The sequence below is a fragment of the Rhinatrema bivittatum genome, chromosome 2 (genome assembly GCF_901001135.1).
Source record: "Rhinatrema bivittatum chromosome 2, aRhiBiv1.1, whole genome shotgun sequence".
Lineage (NCBI taxonomy): Eukaryota > Metazoa > Chordata > Amphibia > Gymnophiona > Rhinatrematidae > Rhinatrema > Rhinatrema bivittatum.
In genome coordinates this window covers 243,399,833-243,418,756 of record NC_042616.1, presented here as the reverse complement: position 1 = coordinate 243,418,756, position 18,924 = coordinate 243,399,833, and the positions used below count along the sequence as shown (strand labels likewise).

At 44.1% G+C, this 18,924-nt stretch overlaps 1 protein-coding gene across 5 annotated transcripts in view; it reads left to right on the top strand.

Moving 5' to 3' along the window:
• Window positions 1–18,924, top strand: part of NEK11 (NIMA related kinase 11) — a 567,803-nt gene that overhangs the window by 522,335 nt on the left and 26,544 nt on the right. Inside the window, exon 16 of one of the 5 annotated variants that reach the window (XR_003854560.1) lies at window positions 16,019–16,156. The exons of the other annotated variants lie outside the window; for them this stretch is intronic. The gene's annotated coding sequence lies outside the window, so the exon portion shown is untranslated. The remainder of the gene's footprint in view (window positions 1–16,018; window positions 16,157–18,924) is intronic. 5 annotated transcript variants of the gene reach the window in all.

Sequence of the window (18,924 nt, the reverse complement as noted above, 5' to 3'; positions counted from 1 at the left end):
ATTTAATCATTTACATGAAATTTAACTTGTGAGTTTTTCTTAGCAATTGTCGGCTTTTACATGCTTAATTCTTCAAATTTTGTAAAATGAGCACAAGAAGGAAATTACCTCTTTTACCAAATAGTTCCCCAGTTTGCCCGGTCTATCTACAGCTTGGAAACACCCTCCTTGTACTTCAGCCTGAAGTCCCCCCATGTGGCCCAGACTCCTCACCCAGTCATTTTTTCACTTTTAAGATGTTTATGATCACTTATACCTGATATTGCGCAGCAGTAAATATACACAAGTAAAAGGCTTATGCATGTCACTTTGGCAGGTTATAAAATAGCATCTTATGTGCGTAAATGTTGGTCCCCACTTTGGAATGCCCTTAATATGCCCCTTTTTTTATGTGCACTCTGTTGCACGCACATATATGTGCTTACTTTGGCGCTTTTAAAATACGAAGTGTGCACAATTGGCCCATATACTCATGTACAAAATAGCAGAAGTCTGTTCTTTGCTGAATGAGATTCAGCAGAAGTGAGAAGCAGGAAATCTTATCCTGCCTACTCCCCTGAAATGTTTGCTGCCCTAGGCAGCCTATTGACAAATCCAGGGCTGTATAAGGACCTTTTTATACAAGCAACTCTTTCAAAATTCACCTATTAGATTTTAAGCCCCTTTGGGCAGGGATCCACCAACTATATCAGATTTTGTAACTTGCCTTGGGCTTGGATTTGGAAAGGTGAGTAATTAAAACTAAAATCCAAATCCAAACTCAATTCCAGCTAACAGATTGCAGGAGATTGACACCAGCACCATGCACCCCATCTATGCCATGCAGGAGCACCCATGTCAGAGGGCCCCAGATCACAAGTGCAAAGGTTGCTGAGGGACATCCAAGCTTGATAGGAAGAGGCTACCTCCAAGCCATTCATCCTAGTTCCCCTCCAGTATCTTCTATGAGTGATTTAGAGCTCACCTTCTGCTGCCTTGTCTCTGCTGCAAAATATACAACGTTAGAAAATTGTCCTCTGTGAACCTTTTGCTTGGTAAATCATTCGTGTAAATAAATGCTGAATTATTTTTTTAAGTGTTCACGTGTATGTTGGTGGCTCTCCCGTAATTCCTGCTGTTCCAACAGCCCCATCTCCACCATCTGTAGCTGAGCCCTTTCAATAGCATGCAGGCTAAAGGTTAACACCTAGTTCAAGGCAGGTGTTGCACATGATAAATAGAACATGTGCAAGAGCATACTGTGCTGTTTATCATGCACTAGCTTCTTCAGACCAATTTAGCATGCATGCTAAAACGTTAATGCGTAGTATGCCCAGGCCCAGTGCTAGCGGATGTGCATCCCATGCAACGGCACACCTAGGGGTGCAGCAGCAGCAGCAGGCTGCAGAGTCAGTATCAGCCAGTGTGGGGCCTGCAGGCAGTGGTCAGTATATTCAGTCTGATCACAGTGGTGGGCCAAGAAGAATGGGAGGATTAAGCGGGTAATGGGCTGCTGTCCTTGGAGCTGATACCATCTTCTTAAGAAGAGTGCCTAGTGCTGGGCCGCGAGCAATCCAGCAGATTAAAGCCATTCTCATAGAAGCAGAGCAGACATGGACCCCAGCAGCTATTTTTTCCCCTTGTTCCATGCTGCTGCTGCCAGAGATGCGCCAAATTTGCACAGCCTAGGTATGAGAGCAGCAGGAGTGGGCCATGGGCAGGGGCAGAGTGAGGCGAGGCTAAGTAAAGTCAAGTCTGGCTGCTGTCCACTTGGAGGGCAGGAGAGAAAAGGCAAAATGTGGCTGCTCGGTACTGCTGATGTCTGCAGGGGATGGGTTTGTTAGCGTATGGATCCTGCGGTGCCCACCGTTCTTCCTATCCACTGTTCTCGCAAGACAATACTTCCAGGACTGCAGGAGCATGCGGGTCAGGCCGCTCATTGGTGTGGAAATCCTTCGGTGGAGCTAGAAGGAAGGGCAGCTTTCACAGCAGAGTCAGGAGAGGATGTACTAGTGGAACCCATCCTGTGAATGAGCCAGCACACTCACCCTGATACCTGCCAAGTCTGGCCACAAACTCTGTTCCTCAGCAGTGGAACACTGCCAACTATCACGCAGCAGTAGGATGCCTCACCAAACCTCAGCTCCTTTAAAGGGCCCACGGTGGGAAGATCCCTGCGGTGCCCGTCAGTGACATCATTGTCTTCAGCCCTTATAAGGGCACGGCAGATGACCAGACTTTGCCTCAGCAATCGGTCGACTACAATCCTGCTGTAGTGTGAGTTGATGCGCTCTTCCTGTGCTCCGGATTCCTGCCTCGTCTCACCAGGCTAACCTGCCTTGCCCTTCCCTCCCAGCCTGCCTTGTCTCTCTAGCCCTACCTCATCCATTTAGCCCGGTCTGCCTGTGCTGTTGCCTTTGCCCTTATCTGTGTCTTCCATTGCTACCCTCGGACTATCTACTGGACCTGACCCATGCTTGACTTCTACTTATCCTTGCTTGCCACCTGCCTCTGACCATAGCCTGACACTGGATCTCTGTTCTCCACATCACCCTAGAGACTCTCACCTAAGACCTGCCAGTCCCCAGAACCTGAGGGCGCAGCCTGAGAGGAAAAGGGGCTTGTATAGGTGAAGCTCCTGACCAGACTCATTAAAGCCTAGGTCTGCCAGCTGTTAGTGAGGCCAGGGAAGAAAAACCAGATATTGATCCTTAAATAGACCAATAGGCAACATATGTGGAGGCACTCAGAAAAAAATAAACACATTAGAATAAACTCCAATACGAAAGCAAGAGCTGCCTAGAGATAGTGAAATAGCCCTGATGCAACTTCACTTTGTGCAGATTTGAACAGGCTCCTAAGAACAGTTGTTTCATAGATTAATTCACTTGCTTGATACTTTGAAACCATAAATGTACTCAACCCATATTCTATGATTTCTGCAAGCTTTGTACATGAGATCCCAATGGCTTGCATCAAGATCCTTGAATAAATCGCAAAGATTATTCAGATGAGATCACTGTAGTTCAACTTACTTTAATGTTATGTCTATCATGGGTGTCCCTTAATTATAGTTATGTAGTGTGGCAGGCTTATTATTAAAGCTGGAACTGTATCAACCCCAGATCTAAAAAGGACATAACAAGGATTAGTGCTTGCTGTAGTCATACAGGTTTCCAGGATTTCACTTTTGTAAAATATTTTTATGGACATAATTGCAAGTGAAAAACATTACTCTATTTATTGGTTTAAGTAGACATTATTGTACTAATGGTATGCCTTGTTTAAAAGTTGGGTAATGTGCATTTTGACACCAAAACATTTTTCAGTGATGCAATAATCAATATATCTCTCCTTCCTCCTTACTTGGGCCGTAAAGCATTATAATTAGGGCTTTTGGCTTGTTTTATCGATGTTTATCAGTTAAAACCTAAAATCAAACACATGAGACCTAAAGGGTCACAGCTGATCTTCTCAATTATGCACCCATAAATATTTTTTACCAGTCATTTTTCCTTCGCAATTAAAATAAGAGATAATATAATTGTCTCTATATATATGTCTCATGTTCAAGATAATCTAATCAAAAGCTGTAGCCAAAAACAACTCAACATCAGCTGATGTTTCATAGGCCAGTACTGCTTCAGGGGCTATCAGTAGTAAAGATTACATAGCTTGACTGGATGTCTGTGTCTCATCACAACTGGATATATATGTACATAGTTTAGTCCTTATTAATTGGCTACTTGCTTCTTCTTGGCTTGTCTCTTGTGTTCATTAAATGAAACATCTCTTGTCACTGTCCAACAATAGTTTGCAAGCATTGGTGGGTTCCATTTGCTCGGATACCATTTTTCCTTTGCTGCAATGTCCTGGTGAAATCACTTACGTTGTCTTTTCCTGCAGTGTGAGAATGCAAGATCATCTGAAGATGACCTTCTGCCCATACTGTAAGCTGGTCTATTTCCTGTGAAAATTGCTGGCTCTTGGTTCCTCCCTGGTGATTAATATAGGCCACCGTCACTGCATTATCCAACATCATGCAAACCACTTGATCCTGCAGCCTGTGGCTGAACTGCAAACACGCCAGTTGTACCACCCAGGATTCCAAGCGATTGATGTTCCAACGGGACTCTTCGGCATTCCAATGCCCTTGGGCCGTTAACTTCGGACAGTGAGCCCCCCAACCAAGGAGATTCGCATCTGTCATGAGTACCAACCAGGTTGGAGAGGACATGGCAACTCCCTTTCTCATATGATCCTTCTGCAATCATCACTGGAGGTGGGAGCAGATTTCCACCGGCAAGTGGAGCTGAACCGCATAGTCCTAAGACTGCAGGTTCCAATGAGATAGTAGAGAGTGCTGAAGAGGATGCAAATGCTCCCTTGCCCACAGCACCACTTCTAGGGTAGCTGCCATCAACCAAGCACCTGTAGGTAATACCACACCATCGGGCATATGGTGTTCACCAACTGACGCACTTGAGACATCAGTTTCTGGATCCGAACTTCCAGTAGGAAAACTCTGCCTGCTCAATGTCGAACCAGACCCCCAGATACTCCGATGACTGGGATGGCTGAAGATTGCTCCTGGTCAGGTTCACCACCCAACTGAACTCCTGCAATAAGGAGATCACCTTGTATGTCACCAGGCGGCTCTATTCCTGAGACTTGACTCAAATTAGACAGTTGTCCAAATATGGGTGAACCAGGCTCCCTTCTTTTTTGCAAGGCCACTGCTACTACCACCATAACCTTGGAAAATGTTCTGGGAGCGGTGGCTAGACCAAAGGGCAGCACCCAAAACTGATAATGGCGCCCCAACACCACAAAGCTTAGAAAGCTTTGGTGTTCCAGTTGGATGGGAATATGAAGGTAAGCCTCTGACAGATCCAAGGAGGTCAGAAATTCCCCCAACTGCACCACCATTATCACAGGTGTAAGGTTTCCATGTAAAAATGAGTCACTTTCAAATGATGGTTGACCTTCTTGAGATCCAGGATGGGATGAAAGGAGCCCTCCTTCTTGGGCACAACAAAATACATGGAATATCACCCCATACTTTCTTGAGACATGGGCACCAGAAAACAGTCCTCACCTTGAGGAGCCTTTCAATCGTGAACGCCTCTGACTGCTTCTTCTGCGAGGAGTGGCATGGGAACACCATGCACATGTCCTGAGGAATACTGTGCAGCACATATCCATCTCTTGTCACCTCCAGGACCCACTGGTAAGAACATAAGAACATAAGAAATTGCCATGCTGGGTCAGACCAAGGGTCCATCAAGCCCAGCATCCTGTTTCCAACAGAGGCCACAACCAGGCCACAAGAACCTGGCAATTACCCAAACACTAAGAAGATCCCATGCTACTGATGCAATTAATAGCAGTGGCTATTCCCTAAGTAAAATTGATTAATAGCCATTAATGGACTTCCCCTCCAAGAACTTATCCAAACCTTTTTTGAACCCAGCTACACTAACTGCACTAACCACATCCTCTTGCAACAAATTCCAGAGCTTTATTGTGCGTTGAGTGAAAAAGAATTTTCTCCGATTAGTCTTAAATGTGCTACCTGCTAACTTCATGGAATGCCCCCTAGTCCTTCTATTATTCGAAAGTGAAAATAACCGAGTCACATCTACTCATTCAAGACCTCTCATGATCTTAAAGACCTCTATCATATCCCCCCAACGTGATCTCGACCCACCTCAGATAGAAGCGAGAGAGACATCTCCCTATCTCTTGTCCGGAAGGTGGGTTGACAAACCTTCATTGGGAAGCTCAGGAAGGTCCACCACCCGAGCCTGCTCCTCTCTTTTGCTATCGGGGATGAAAGGACAGAGATCTACCAAAAGGCCAAGTCAACCCTCAGTAGGGACAAAAGTGTTTGGAACCCTGGGAATGACCCCTCATACCAAATGGGCACTGTAGCTGCTTCTTATCCTCCAGCAACTGAGGAACCAGAGACTCACCCCACTTACTGGCCAGTTTTTCCAACTCGCTACCAAACAAGAGTGAGCCTTTAAAGGGCATCTTAGTAAGATTAGCTTTGGAGGCTGCATCAGCTGACCAATTTTGCGACCATAGTTGAAACCTGGCCACTATCTCTAAAGCCACTCTTCTGGCCAAGGTACAGACCAAATCACATCCTGCATCTGCTAAAAAGGCGGCCACAGGTTCCATAACTGCTCTGGAATTCCCTCCAGAGTCATTAACCTCCTGAGAGAGAAGCAGACAAGATTGTGCCACTAGGGTGCAACAAGAAGCAATCTGTAAAGTCATCGCCATGGCCTTAAAGGCTTGCTTAAGAATAGCCTCAATCCTGTCATGTATATCCTTCAAGGCTGTTCCTCCCTCGTCAGGGATAGTCATCTGCTTAGAGATGGCACATACCAATTCATCCACTTTGAGATAACACAAACACTCTCTCACAGCTGGATCCAGGGGTACAGGCCTTCCAATGTCCAACCCCCTTTAAAATTTTTCTCTGGGTTGTCCCATTCCAGATCAATCAATTCCTGAATGTCATACATCAAGGGGAAAAACAAGAGTCTTTACGTAAGTAAACCAAAATGGTATTCTTCCTCAGCTCCGTCATGGCATCTATACAAGGGACACCCAGCTGTTTCAAAGTCTGGGAAATCAGGGCCAGCAGTTCATCTCTATGAAAGAACTGCAACATGGTTTGATATGGTTCCAATCCGGAGGAATTTCCCCATCTTCCAGGGAATCAGGATCAACCTCATCATCAGTGCCACCCGGATTCCTGTCGGAAACACCCACAGGGAGCCTAGGTTAGCTCAGGCACTTAAGCATAGGACTGGAAGAGGGAAGAGCCACCAGCTGAGGGTCCGACCAGACAGGCATAAGAGAAGTGGAGGACTGTGCCTGAAGAAAAGCTTGTAAGCCTTGAAAAAATTCCACAGAAGAAAAAGCAGCCAGGTCCAGACCAAGCCCAGAAGGAACTGGAGCTGGTCCCACAGACTTGCCCGTACCAGCAGAGGAGCCAGTCAAGGGAGAACCAAAGTCTGGCATCCCACCAGTCAAGGCTGTGACCAACCCATCATCAGAATGGGAGGAACCAGGCTTAGCAAAATCCAAGGAAGACAACTCTCCCTGAGCGTCTGAGCATCATGAACACAAGTTAGAAGTCAGGTCAGGCTGAGAAGCTCTAATATAACAGGCAACACAAATAGGAAAATGCTTAGGCTTCTTGCTTACTGGCACCATCGCAGTGGTAAATGTGCATCTGAATGGCTCCTGCTCAAAGGGGAATGCGCACAAAAAATAAGCGCATAGAAGAAAGTGCAGCAAGGTGCATGCACAATTTGTGCGCCAAGCTAAGCGTGTGAACAGTGTAAAATTTGTGCGCATAAAAAGCATGCCCAAAAACTGAGCACACAATGTGTGGGCAGAGCCAATGCACTGCGCACACCGACGGCTTGTAGAGGGTAGCAGAGCATGCACAGGAGGTGCAAAAAAAATGCTGCTGCGGCCTACCACACGCTGTGCAAGATAAAAGCCTAAGTGTGGGGCCTAGCCCACTGAGAGTCGCTCAACCTGCCAGTCTGCCTAATTCCCCAATCCTATCGGGAGCTATAAATATAGCAAAAATAGCGCCTGCAATAAAAAAAAGGGGGCATGGTTAGGGTAATTTTCCTGGTACCGCTTCGCATAGGTATTTCACCGCAACGTGTATTAAATTTATCGCACCCGTGTTATTTTCACATCACAAGCTGAGAAGTCCCTGGAGAGGCTTTTATCGCATTTTGGGCTACTGGAGAGAGAGAGAGAGAGTCTCTATAGAGGCTCACAAAATACCATTGTAAGAGGGGGCCCTAGTAACTTAGGGAGAGGTTTGTGGGGGCAATTTTACATGCACAATAATACGTACGAACAGCACAGTATGACTGTGCATGTTAAACTGCCCCCTAGAACCCAACTGACCCCACAAACCTCACCCTGAGTTTATAATGCCCCCTCTTACAGTGGTATAAAAAGTTAAAAAAATTAGTGGGCCTCCACAGAGGCTCTCTCTCTCCCCCCTCCCCTCCCAAAACGGGATTTGTAATAAATCCCATTTCGGCCGTAACGCACTGCTATTGCAGGCATTACACTCAGAAAAAAGGTGTAGTTATTTCCAGCGTTAAATCCTGAGATAGTGTGTGTTACGTTATCACATGCAATGTTAACCAGCCCTCATTTCCATTTACTCCGCTCAAACCTCTCCCATTTGAATAAAAATTTCAAATTTGCATCCGCATTTCACGATGTGGGGTTTATCACTTGCGTTGGGGCATTATTAAGGGTGTTAGGTCCCTAACACCCTGACACATTTTGATAAATGAGCCTCTTAGTATGGTAATTCTTATGTTATGTTTTTATTTAAAAGTAACCTATTGTAGTGTATTAAATTGCATGCCCTTTTCTATCAATCTTTTGGTAGTGGTGCCAAAACCATGCTTTGGGGGTGGTGGGTATCCGAAACACAATTGAAACAAAAACAGCACCAGTGCTCATGCAGTCAGCCTATGATCTGAGATATCATCTTTGTGCAACTGCCTCGTTAACCCTGCCCCACCCAGAATTGCCAGAATCGCATGTACAATAAAAAAAAGATGTTATCAGAAACACATGCATGTCATTTTTATTTTATCTTGTATGCACCATGTAAATCAAGAATTGCAGAGAGCTGAATTTGTGGTATATTTTTAGGTGTATACAATTGTATTTTATTAGAGATTGCAATAAAATTAAATATTGACATAAATTACGTAATTGTAAATAAGTTTTGCTATCAGAAACGACTGAGTTACTTTGACAACGCTTATTTCCTTGCTCGTATGTGCCAGATGAAAATCACAATTTATTTAAAATCCAGTTTCCAGTTTGAATTGCATTTGGTTGGAGCTTTATAAAACTCTTACATATGTTAGGATATAAGGTCTAAATAAATGTAAAGGATATACATAGAGATCTAGAAACTAATTAGATGAACCTACAAGAGTTCTGGGGCTTCATCAAATAAGTTTATATAGTTGACGTTTTTAAAATTCGAATGCAAACCCCCTTGAATAATTAAATCTCTATTGGAGTTCAAGTAGATTCTCCCACTTCATGGGGTCTATAGCATGTACATATAATATGGATTCCTGAAAATCAGTGGACGGCTTAGAATTGAGCAGATTTTCCCTGTATTCACTATGTAATTTTGGACAAATTTCTATAGCAAATCTAGTGAAAATTCTTAAAAAGTCTCTCAAACTCAAAAGCAAGCTGAAAGTCACAGATTGAGTTAAACCTCACATTTTCCATACTTTTCTAGTTAATAGTAATTTTTAGATCAAGCTACAGTTGTATGCAAAAGTTTAAGCACCCCTGGTTAGCTAGGAGAGTCAGCGAACTCCAAGCTCTCATCCACTATCCTCCATACATACAATTCTTCCATAACAGGGTGGCTCTCTGTATTCAACCAAAGTTTCTGACAAAGATAATCTCAGCTTTCCATATCCATCAATCCATTGTATTTCCTACCTTCTTTCCTAGGTCCCATGCACATGAAGGTAAAAAAGCCCTTAGCGTATTACAAGAAACTTAGACCTATATTCATCATTTTGCTATAAACTTCGATGAATAATGTCAATGATAAAAAAAAGGGGCATAGTTAGGGTAATTTTAGAGCTACCATAACACACACTATTTTACTGCTTCGCAAAGGTATTTTACCACAATGCACATTAAGGGGCGGATTTTCAGAGCCCTGCTCGCGTAAATCCGCCCAAAACCGGGCGGATTTACGCGAGCAGGGCCCTGCGCGCCGGTGAGCCTATTTTACATAGGCTCACCGGCGCGCGCAGAACCCCGGGACTCGCGTAAGTCCCGGGGTTTTCGGAGTGGGCGTGTCGGGAGGCGTGTCGGGGGGCGGGGCCGGAGCGCGCGGCGTTGCGGGGGCGTGTCGGCAGCGTTTTGGGGGCGGGTATGGGGGGCGTGGCTACGGCCCGGGGGCATGGCCGCGCCCTCCGTACCCGCCCCCAGGTCGCGGCCCGGCGCGCAGGAGGCCCGCTGGCGCGCGGGGATTTACGCCTCCCTCCGGGAGGCGTAAATCCCCCGACAAAGGTAGGATGGGGGTTTAGACAGGGCCGGGCGGGTGGGTTAGGTAGGGGAAGGGAGGGGAAGGTGAGGGGAGGGCAAAGGAAGGTTCCCTTCTAGGCCGCTCCGATTTCGGAGTGGCCTAGGAGGGAACGGGGGTAGGCTGCGCGGCTCGGCGCGCGCAGGCTATACGAAATCGATAGCCTTGCGCGTGCCGATCCAGGATTTTAGCCGATACGCGCGACTACGCGCATATCTACTAAAATCCAGCGTACTTTTGTTTGCGCCTGGAGCGCAAACAAAAGTAGGCTGTTCGCGCTCGTCTGAAAATCTACCCCTAAATTTATTGCACCTGCGATATTTTTACTTTGCAAGCTGAGAAGTGCCCAGACAGGCATTTCATGCTGCTCCTGGCGAGAGAGAGACTCTTTATAAGACTTTCATATAAGTAAAGTATTTATACCACTGTAGGAGGGTCAACTAGTAACTTATACCACTGTAGGAGGGTCAACTGGTAACTCAAGGTGAGGTTTGATACACTCTCTACCTAGATGTTATCAAGCTAGTTCAAGAATACATTGTACAAATCTCATCTTTGTGTACCTTTCCTCACTCTGAATCACATCAAATTGCACTGTGCTGTTCATACCTCTGACTATGCATGTAAAATTGCCCCCCAAATCCTAGACCACCATCAAAACACCTCGAGTTACTAGTTGACCCTCCTACAGTGGTATAAAATGTTGACTAATATCTGTGCCTCCCTAGAGAGGGTTTTTCTCTCTCTCTACTCCACTCTACTCCTCTCCCCTTTCTCTCTCTCTCCTGCCCCAAACAGGATCTGTGATATTTAACACAAATCTCAATTCAGGCATATTGTACAGCAGTTATTTCTGGTATTAAAACATGCAATAATGTGTGTTACGCTATCGCACACAACATTAAGTACCTCTCATTTTCATAAACTTTGCTCAAACTCCGCCCTTTTGACTAAATTTTCAAAATGTGCATACACATCTCGCGATGCATTATTTATCGCATGCGTTATGGCTATAAGGCCCTATCGCGATTTGATGAATGACCCCCTTAGTCAGCCACATTGTAAAACTGCCTTACTATTCATCTCACACAATCCCAACACGTTACGAGTAGTGGTCACCAAGCGTACCTTATCTAACTGACTGGCTGAGTGCAGGACTGCAAGTCACAGGTTCTAGAGAGGCTCATCACGTGAAAGCCATGGCTGCTTCTGTTACACATTCTCAAGTATCTATTGAAGATATCTGCAAAATTGCAACTTGGTCTTTTGTTCACACCTTTAAATCCTACTACTGTCTTGATAACCTTTCAAAGACTGACAGTAAATTTGGACAAGCAGTTTTGTAAAATCTGGTCTTGCTATTGCCAGCTCTCTACAGTGGGGAATGCATTGCTTACTAAGTAAACGCTTCACTACAACCCTTGGCTTGGAGCTTTGCACATGCAATGGCTAATTCAGCCTGCTTATCAACAGAAAAAAATAAGTTTCCATATCATAAATGGTGTTTTCTTAAATAGCAGGATGAATTAGCCATAGAATACACAACTGCCTCCCTGAGAGTCAACTACATAGCTAGATTAGGTCTGAGGAGACTCATGAGGCAACGCCAATGCAGAAACTCCTGCACATGCTCAATAGAGTTCAAAGCCATACTAGCTTGGAGAGACAAGTCTGTTCAGTGCCGTCAGATGTTGTCAAGCACATGTAATGGCTGATTCATCCTATCTATGGAAAACACTGTTTACAGTGAGCAAACTTTATTTACTTTGTTTTCCTTGTAATGTTTATTTGTGTTATCCAATGCTAAATTTGTCTTCTTTGAACCTTGTCAATTGAGGTTCTTTGTTAATTCTAAGAAATCTAGGAAATAAATACCAGGTCTCCTACTTTTAACATGAGGAAGTAAATTTGGGTCAGACAGCTCTTAATGTATTAGTTTTCTTCTTCCTTTTTTCCTTATTAGCCACACCCAGGCATTTCCTTGGTTCTTCCCAAATGATTTTGGTTCTGTTGTGAGTACATACAGAGGTAGATTTTAAAAGGGTTACGCACATAAGTTATGTGCGCAACCCTTTAAAACCCCACCTGCGTGCTGAGCCTATTTTGCATAGGCTCGGCAGCATGCGCAAGCCCCGGGACACGCGTAAGTCCCGGGGCTTTGCTAGGGGGGGCGTGTCGGGGGCGGCGCGATGTTCGGGGCGTTCCAGGGGGGCGTGTTTCTGGCCCGGGGCGTTTTGGGGGCGTGGCCGAGGCCTCCAAAATCGCTCCCGGGCCGGGGAATCGCGCGGCAGTGGCCGACCGGCGCACGCGAGTTACGCCTGCCTGGGTCAGGCGTAACTTTCGCGATAAAGATAAGCACGGCTACGCGTGTATCTTATAAAATCCGGCGTACTTTTGTTTGTGTCTGGTGCGCGAACAAAAGTACGCGCGGGCATACTTTTCTAAAATCTACCCCATAATATTTTTTCTTTTTAGTTTTTTTCTTAATATATCCTGGTTTGGTAACTATGTACTTTATCTTTGACAACTGTGCTTGTTTTTATTAATTTAAATGTAGAAATGTAAAAACAATCCCAACTGGTCAGATCTGTAAAACAGAGCCCACAGATCACTGCAAAAGACCTGCTGAAAAATGTAGCTGACACTGGAATATTTGTCCACAGGTGCGCAGTACAGTGTTGCTTACAGAACAGTGATCTGCATGGGAGAGTTATCATCACAAAAGTCCTTGTCTAAAGCATGCATACCAATATCTTAAGCCTGAAATCTTTTGGAACACAGGGCTTTGGACTGATGAAATGAAAATTGGAGTATTCGGCCACAATCACTAAAGATACATTTGGGGAATAAAGGGTGAAGCATTTGAAGAAAAGACACTTAATATAATTGAAAAAACAGATGGATACAAAAACAGCTCCTCGAATTGGGCAGCAGACAGATTAGCTATACAGGGACCATCATGGAGCACTATTTAGAGTATCAACAAGAATTTGGTGATCTTAAATGGGGCGTTATAAAACAAGTGCCAGTGTCCCCCAGAGGCAGTGATTGGCAGGCATATTTAAATTGTAGAAAGCAATTTTGGATTTATTGCCCGAATTCCTCTTCTGTGCGGGGTTTAAACCTACATATGGAATGGGATTCCATCATTTGAAAGAAGGTGCACAACTACGAGGGTATTCCCAGCTTGGGATTTGGGATTAACTAAACAAGATAAAAATGACAGTTCCCGATCATGTTTTTTCATCCTTTCTCTCCCTGTGTTAATATATGGCGATCAGCTGGTGAAGATTTTCATGGATCGTTGATGAAACAAATGCTGTAATTTGATACGTAAAAATGACTTGACCCTCGTTTTCAAACTTTGGCACCATACTCGGCAGAAACGCTGTCATAGACCAAAGGTTTCTGGATTCTAGCCATTTTATTTGAATTATCTTGTGCTGTTTCCAATTCAAAGGTTAAATATTTAAGATGACACTTTATATTTTCAGTGTGCCTATTTTTAACTGCAAAAAAAATTTTCCTTTCAAAAATAAGTAAGTTACGTTTATAGTGATTGATGAACTTCTAATGTATTAGCATACCATTTGCTTATTGCATCGGCAGTTAAGAAAAAGTTTGGCAAGCTCATTAAACTGTGCTCTAAATTTCAAGTGCACAGTTTTAACATTTTGCTTATTACATTGGGCCCAGAGTAATCACTGTTACATAATATTCAGTTAACATAATATCATCCTCACTTAGCTACTCATAAGGGGCACCACTAATAATAATAATCCTCATCTCCTGTCAGGGATTTAGGGAATGGCTAGAACTGATTGAAATAGGAATGAATTTCATCAGGGGGGGAGCAGGGCAAAGAGTGAGAGAGAAGATGAGACAATGAGCACAACAGGCAATAGAAGAAACCTAAAGGAAACTTGACTGGAGCAGCACTGAAGGTAGATTCTAATTTTAAGAAGCCCATTCCACCTGTTCCACTGAAATAACACAGAGACTTTAGGAAGGATGATGGCCCATGTGACTGGAAAGCTTATTGACTTTCAGATGCCAACCCATCCCCAGATTAGGGGGGAAGCCACAAGTCAGGGGAGGGGGAAGAGGCTGGGGCATGGACTGGTGAGCAAAATTTAAAGATTGGCTGGCTTGCCCACCAGCCTCTTCTTTTGGCTGTTTTCCAGCCCAGCCAGCTCCTCTGGTCTTGTTGCATTGTGGCAGGTGTGGGGTATCACTAGACAATCATGGTGTGGGTGCAGTGTTTTGCCACGTCCTGAGATGCACAGTGAGTGCAATGTGTAAATGCTGGCCAGGCAAAGAATAAAACATAAGGGAAAAAACACAGGACTGCTTCTATGACCAAGTCCATAAGCAAAGCACGCCAAGTATAAGGCTTAGGGATAACTGCACGGAGCAGCAGTTGTTACCCTTAAGGTGATTGTTGTGTGTGAAAGAGAGAGAGACTGGTCATGGAGGTGTCTGGTGTATGTGAGAGAAAGAGAGACCATTTAGGAGGTGACTGATGTGTGTGAGAGAAAGAGAAACTGGTCAAGGAAGTAACTGGTGTGTATGTGTGAGAGAAAGAGATTGGTCAGGGAGGTGATTGGTGTGTGTGAGAGAAAGAGAGACTAGTTAGGGAGGTTACTGGTGTGGGAGAGAAAGACTGGTCAGGGAGAGGACTGGTGTGTGAGAGAAAGAGATTGGTCAGAGAGGCGATTGGTGTGTGTGAGAGAGAGAGACTGGTCAGGGAGGTGACTGGTTTGTGTGAAAGAAAGAGATTGGTCAGGGAGATGACTGGTTTGTATGAGAGAAAGAGAGACTGGTCAAGGAGAGCACTGGTTTGTGTGAAAGAAAGAGACTGGTCAGGGAGGTAACTGGTATGTGTGAGAGAAAGAGATTGGTCAAGTAGCGTTGTTACTGTTTGTGTGTGTTCCATAATACAGGTGTAACTTTGTGCGCATTAGTTTGTGTGCATTATTGCAGATCCTGGGATATTTCTTTGTCCATTTCACCAGTTTTGCAGTGTATGCTTTTTTGGGGGTTTCCGTTTCAGTTTCTGTCTTCTTATTTGTAATTTGTGATCTTTCTGTACTTGGTGAAGGTCGCTTCTGTATGTGTGACTGAGGTGAGGCATTTGTATCAGTCTTATTTATTGTGTTTTCTCATTAGGACATGCATTGGTGGTAAATTGTTGTCTTTTCATAAGTAAGGCTATTATGCCTGGTAGGAGGGAGAGTTTATGTTGATATTATTGAGGTGACACCACAAATATCTTTTTTGTGTGGTGATTTGTTTGGGGAATGTCTTAATTCTGTGCTGCACCCATTGTTGAGGGCTTGGGGGGGGGGGGGGGGTCCTGTGGATGCAGAGTGCATGTTTACATTTAGCCTGTGATGATCATGTGTTCAGTGTGTCACGCATGTGAGAACGATCTGTCAGGTGTGTCCCAACCGAAAAAATTTTGAGAACCACTGATTTAATTGTTGTGGTAACTGACATATGCTGCCACATGTTATTGGCAAACAAAAGGAGTTTGTTTGCCAATAACTTGGTGGCAGAGTTGTCTAATAGAAAAAAAGAACAAGAAAATTGGGATCAGAGAGGGGAGGGGTGGATGGGCTAGAGTAATTAAAAGAGGCAATTACACTTGAAAAGGTTGAATCAGATTGCAAAAAACTGCAGGAAAAGTTTCACTTTAGACAAATCTCAGAAGAAAATGGAAACCCAATTTGTGGATTTCAAAATCACTAATTCTTTGATTAAAGGCAATGTTTTTCTTAGGAGGAGAGCACAAAATTTGGAAAACCTTGTTAAGATTAGGAATTTAATGATGATTAATTTTCTGAAAGTTGATTCTGTTCTCCCGATTGATTTATTCCATTGTGTTCTTTTTTTTTTTTTTTTCAGAAGTGTTGGGAAAAGCTAAAGATTTTCTGTCACCCATTGTTTATGCTTTCTATTTACCTAACTCTGAAGCACAGGGAAAGGTGATAAAGAATCTCAAGTTGTGAAATCTCTGAAGGTGTCAGCTCCTGTCAGTGTTAAGTATGTAGATTTATCTGTTGTTTCTAAGGGTTTCCTTCGGTTTTCAACATCTAAGACACTATTGATGGTAGATTTTGCACTCCAGTTACACTGGGATTTAGTTTTTAAAAAGTATTTTGTATGTAAACATAAACTGTAGAGGTAACTAAAGCAACTCAGACCAAGCAAGAAAAATGTATTGATTTTCATTAAGATTTGCAAGCATAAAGTTATTTATTTTATTTTATAAAAATTTATAGCCTACCATATTACCAATTTCTGTTCAAGACAGATAACAAAGAATTAAAATGGCAGATTACAACAATTAAAACAGTGAGACAGTAGCTTTCACACCGGTGCATGGCGCACATGTGCACTCGTGCATCGGCCCGCACCCAGGGATTGTGGCTATTTTATAATTTGCATGTGTATATGCACTGTTATAAAATAGTTTGGCCATGCGCATGTGTGCAACAAATTTTAAATGGGTGCGTGCATGAGCATGCAAATCCCAATTTTACCGCATGTATTGCGGAATTTTAAAAGAGGCGCGTGGCAATGCCATTCCCAGTTTTACCAGTTTTTCCCCAGTTTGCCCAGTTAAGAGAGAGTTCACCTTGGTTTGATAGCCTTCTCACCCCACAGTTAGCCCAGACCCTTAAAACCCCACAGATCTGCCTAGTTTTCTTTACATTTTAACTTACTCGGCATTATGGCAGAAGTAAAGGTATGCAGCGGGGGCCTCAATGGGCGCTGGGTCGCACAAATGATTTAGATACACATTTCAGATTCACGTCCAAAAATGCCCGTGCCCCTCACAGACCACACCCATCTCCCGCCCCTCTTTGAAAATGTTCTAGATCTTTTATAGATTTATTTATTTATTTATTTTATATACTGTCTTTCCATGTAAAGATCACAACAGTTTACAAAAGTAACATTCATAGTTATAGCTCAACAAATATAGGCTTGTTACAGAGGTAGTAGTCATAATCAGGCATTAACATCTATCAAATTAAATGCTCCAGTACATATTAACTAAAGATCTAGGAAATAAGGCAAGAAATACAGAAAATAAAAATAATATAACAAATTTCACATATTAGTCAGTATGTTAGTATCCCTTGTCTTTCTTATTATTGTAGTTCTTTACATTTTGATATTTTTAAGTTAGGTTATATGCATTTTTGAATAGCCATGTTTTTAGCTCACATTTAAATCTCTGTCTGGTATCAAACGTAACATCTCAGGTAGAGAATTCCAAAGTTTTGGATCCGCTATGGAAAACACATGATCTCTTACTTGCAACAGATGTGTACTCCATATTGTGGGAATGGTCAGTAGTCCTTTATTTTGCGAACTTAGTGTTCACTGATGTGTGTATGGTTGTAACGTCACGCCTATCATACTGGTATTATTGGAATGAATTATTATAAATATTAATTTTAATACTTTAAAATAGATTTGGGATTGTACTGGCAGCCAGTGCAGTGAAATCAGTTAGGGTGTAATGTGATCAGATTTTCTAGTTCCTTATAAAAGTCTTGCTGAGGCATTTTGTAATAATTGTAATGGTTTTAGGATACTTGCAGGAAGACTGAGTAGTAAGCAGGGCCGGCGGAAGCACTAGGCAAACTAGGCCTGGGCCTAGGGCACTGAGCATTAGGGGGCGCGGTATACTAAGGGGAGGTCAGGGGGAGCCAATGCCTCCAGATGCAGGGCCATAGGGGGGCATTGATGGCCGACATAGGCCCATGCCGCCGCCGGTGGACCTCATCTCACCAGCGGGTGAGCAGGGAACTACAGCAGTAAGATTGGCGAGGCCGTGGTGGAGCTTATCTCACCACGGCCCGAAGAAAAAGGTCACATTCAAACCTGCAGGTGCTCCTCCTCCTTCCTGCCTGCGCAGCCCTGGAAGAAAAACACCGGAGCCGCGTGGGCAGGAAGAAGGAGGAGCATCTGCTGCCTACAGAAGAAGAGCAGCGTTAATGGGCTGCCACATATCCCACATCGCAGTGGCCCGAGAAGAGGAGGAAACCCGGTAGCAGGGCTGCTGCAGATTCCACATTGCAGCGGCTCGAGAAGAGGAGGAGGCCTCGTAGCAGGGCCGCTGCGGATCCCACGTCACGGGCGGCCAGAGAAGATCAGGGCCCCCACAGAGCCCATCTTGCAGCAACCCGTGGAGGAGGAGGAGGAGGCCCAGAGGTGCGAGAGAGGCTGAGGGCCTGTAGAGTGTGTGTGGTGTATGAGAGTGTGTTGAGAGATTGTGTGTGTATGAGAGTGAGTTGAGAGATTATGTGTGGAGTGAGGACCTGAATGTTTGGAGAGACAGCATGTGAGAGCCTCTGTGTGAGAGGGACAGCATGTGACAGTGAGAGCCTGTGCTTGAGCAAGACAGCATGTGGGAGTGAGAGAGAGCCTGTGTGTGTGAGTGAGACAGCATGTGCACGAGAGAGACAGTGTGTATGTATGTATGAGAGAGAGTATGTGAGAGTGAGAGCTGTGGATGCGTGAGATTGCATGTGCGTGTGAGAACCTGTGTGTGTGTGTAAATGTGTGAGATGGTGTGTGAGAATGAGAACCTGATTGTGTGTTTGAGGGAAGAAGACAGATGGAGAGAAAAAAAAATAGAAAAAAAAAGACCCTGTAAAAGGAATTGGCAAAAAAACAGGAAAGGGAAGGTGGAAAAAAAAGCCTGTGACCAACCAATTAGAAAACTAAGATCAGACAGCAAAGGTAAAAAAAAAATATTACTTTTTAGCGATTGGCATATGTTATCTTTGGGAATG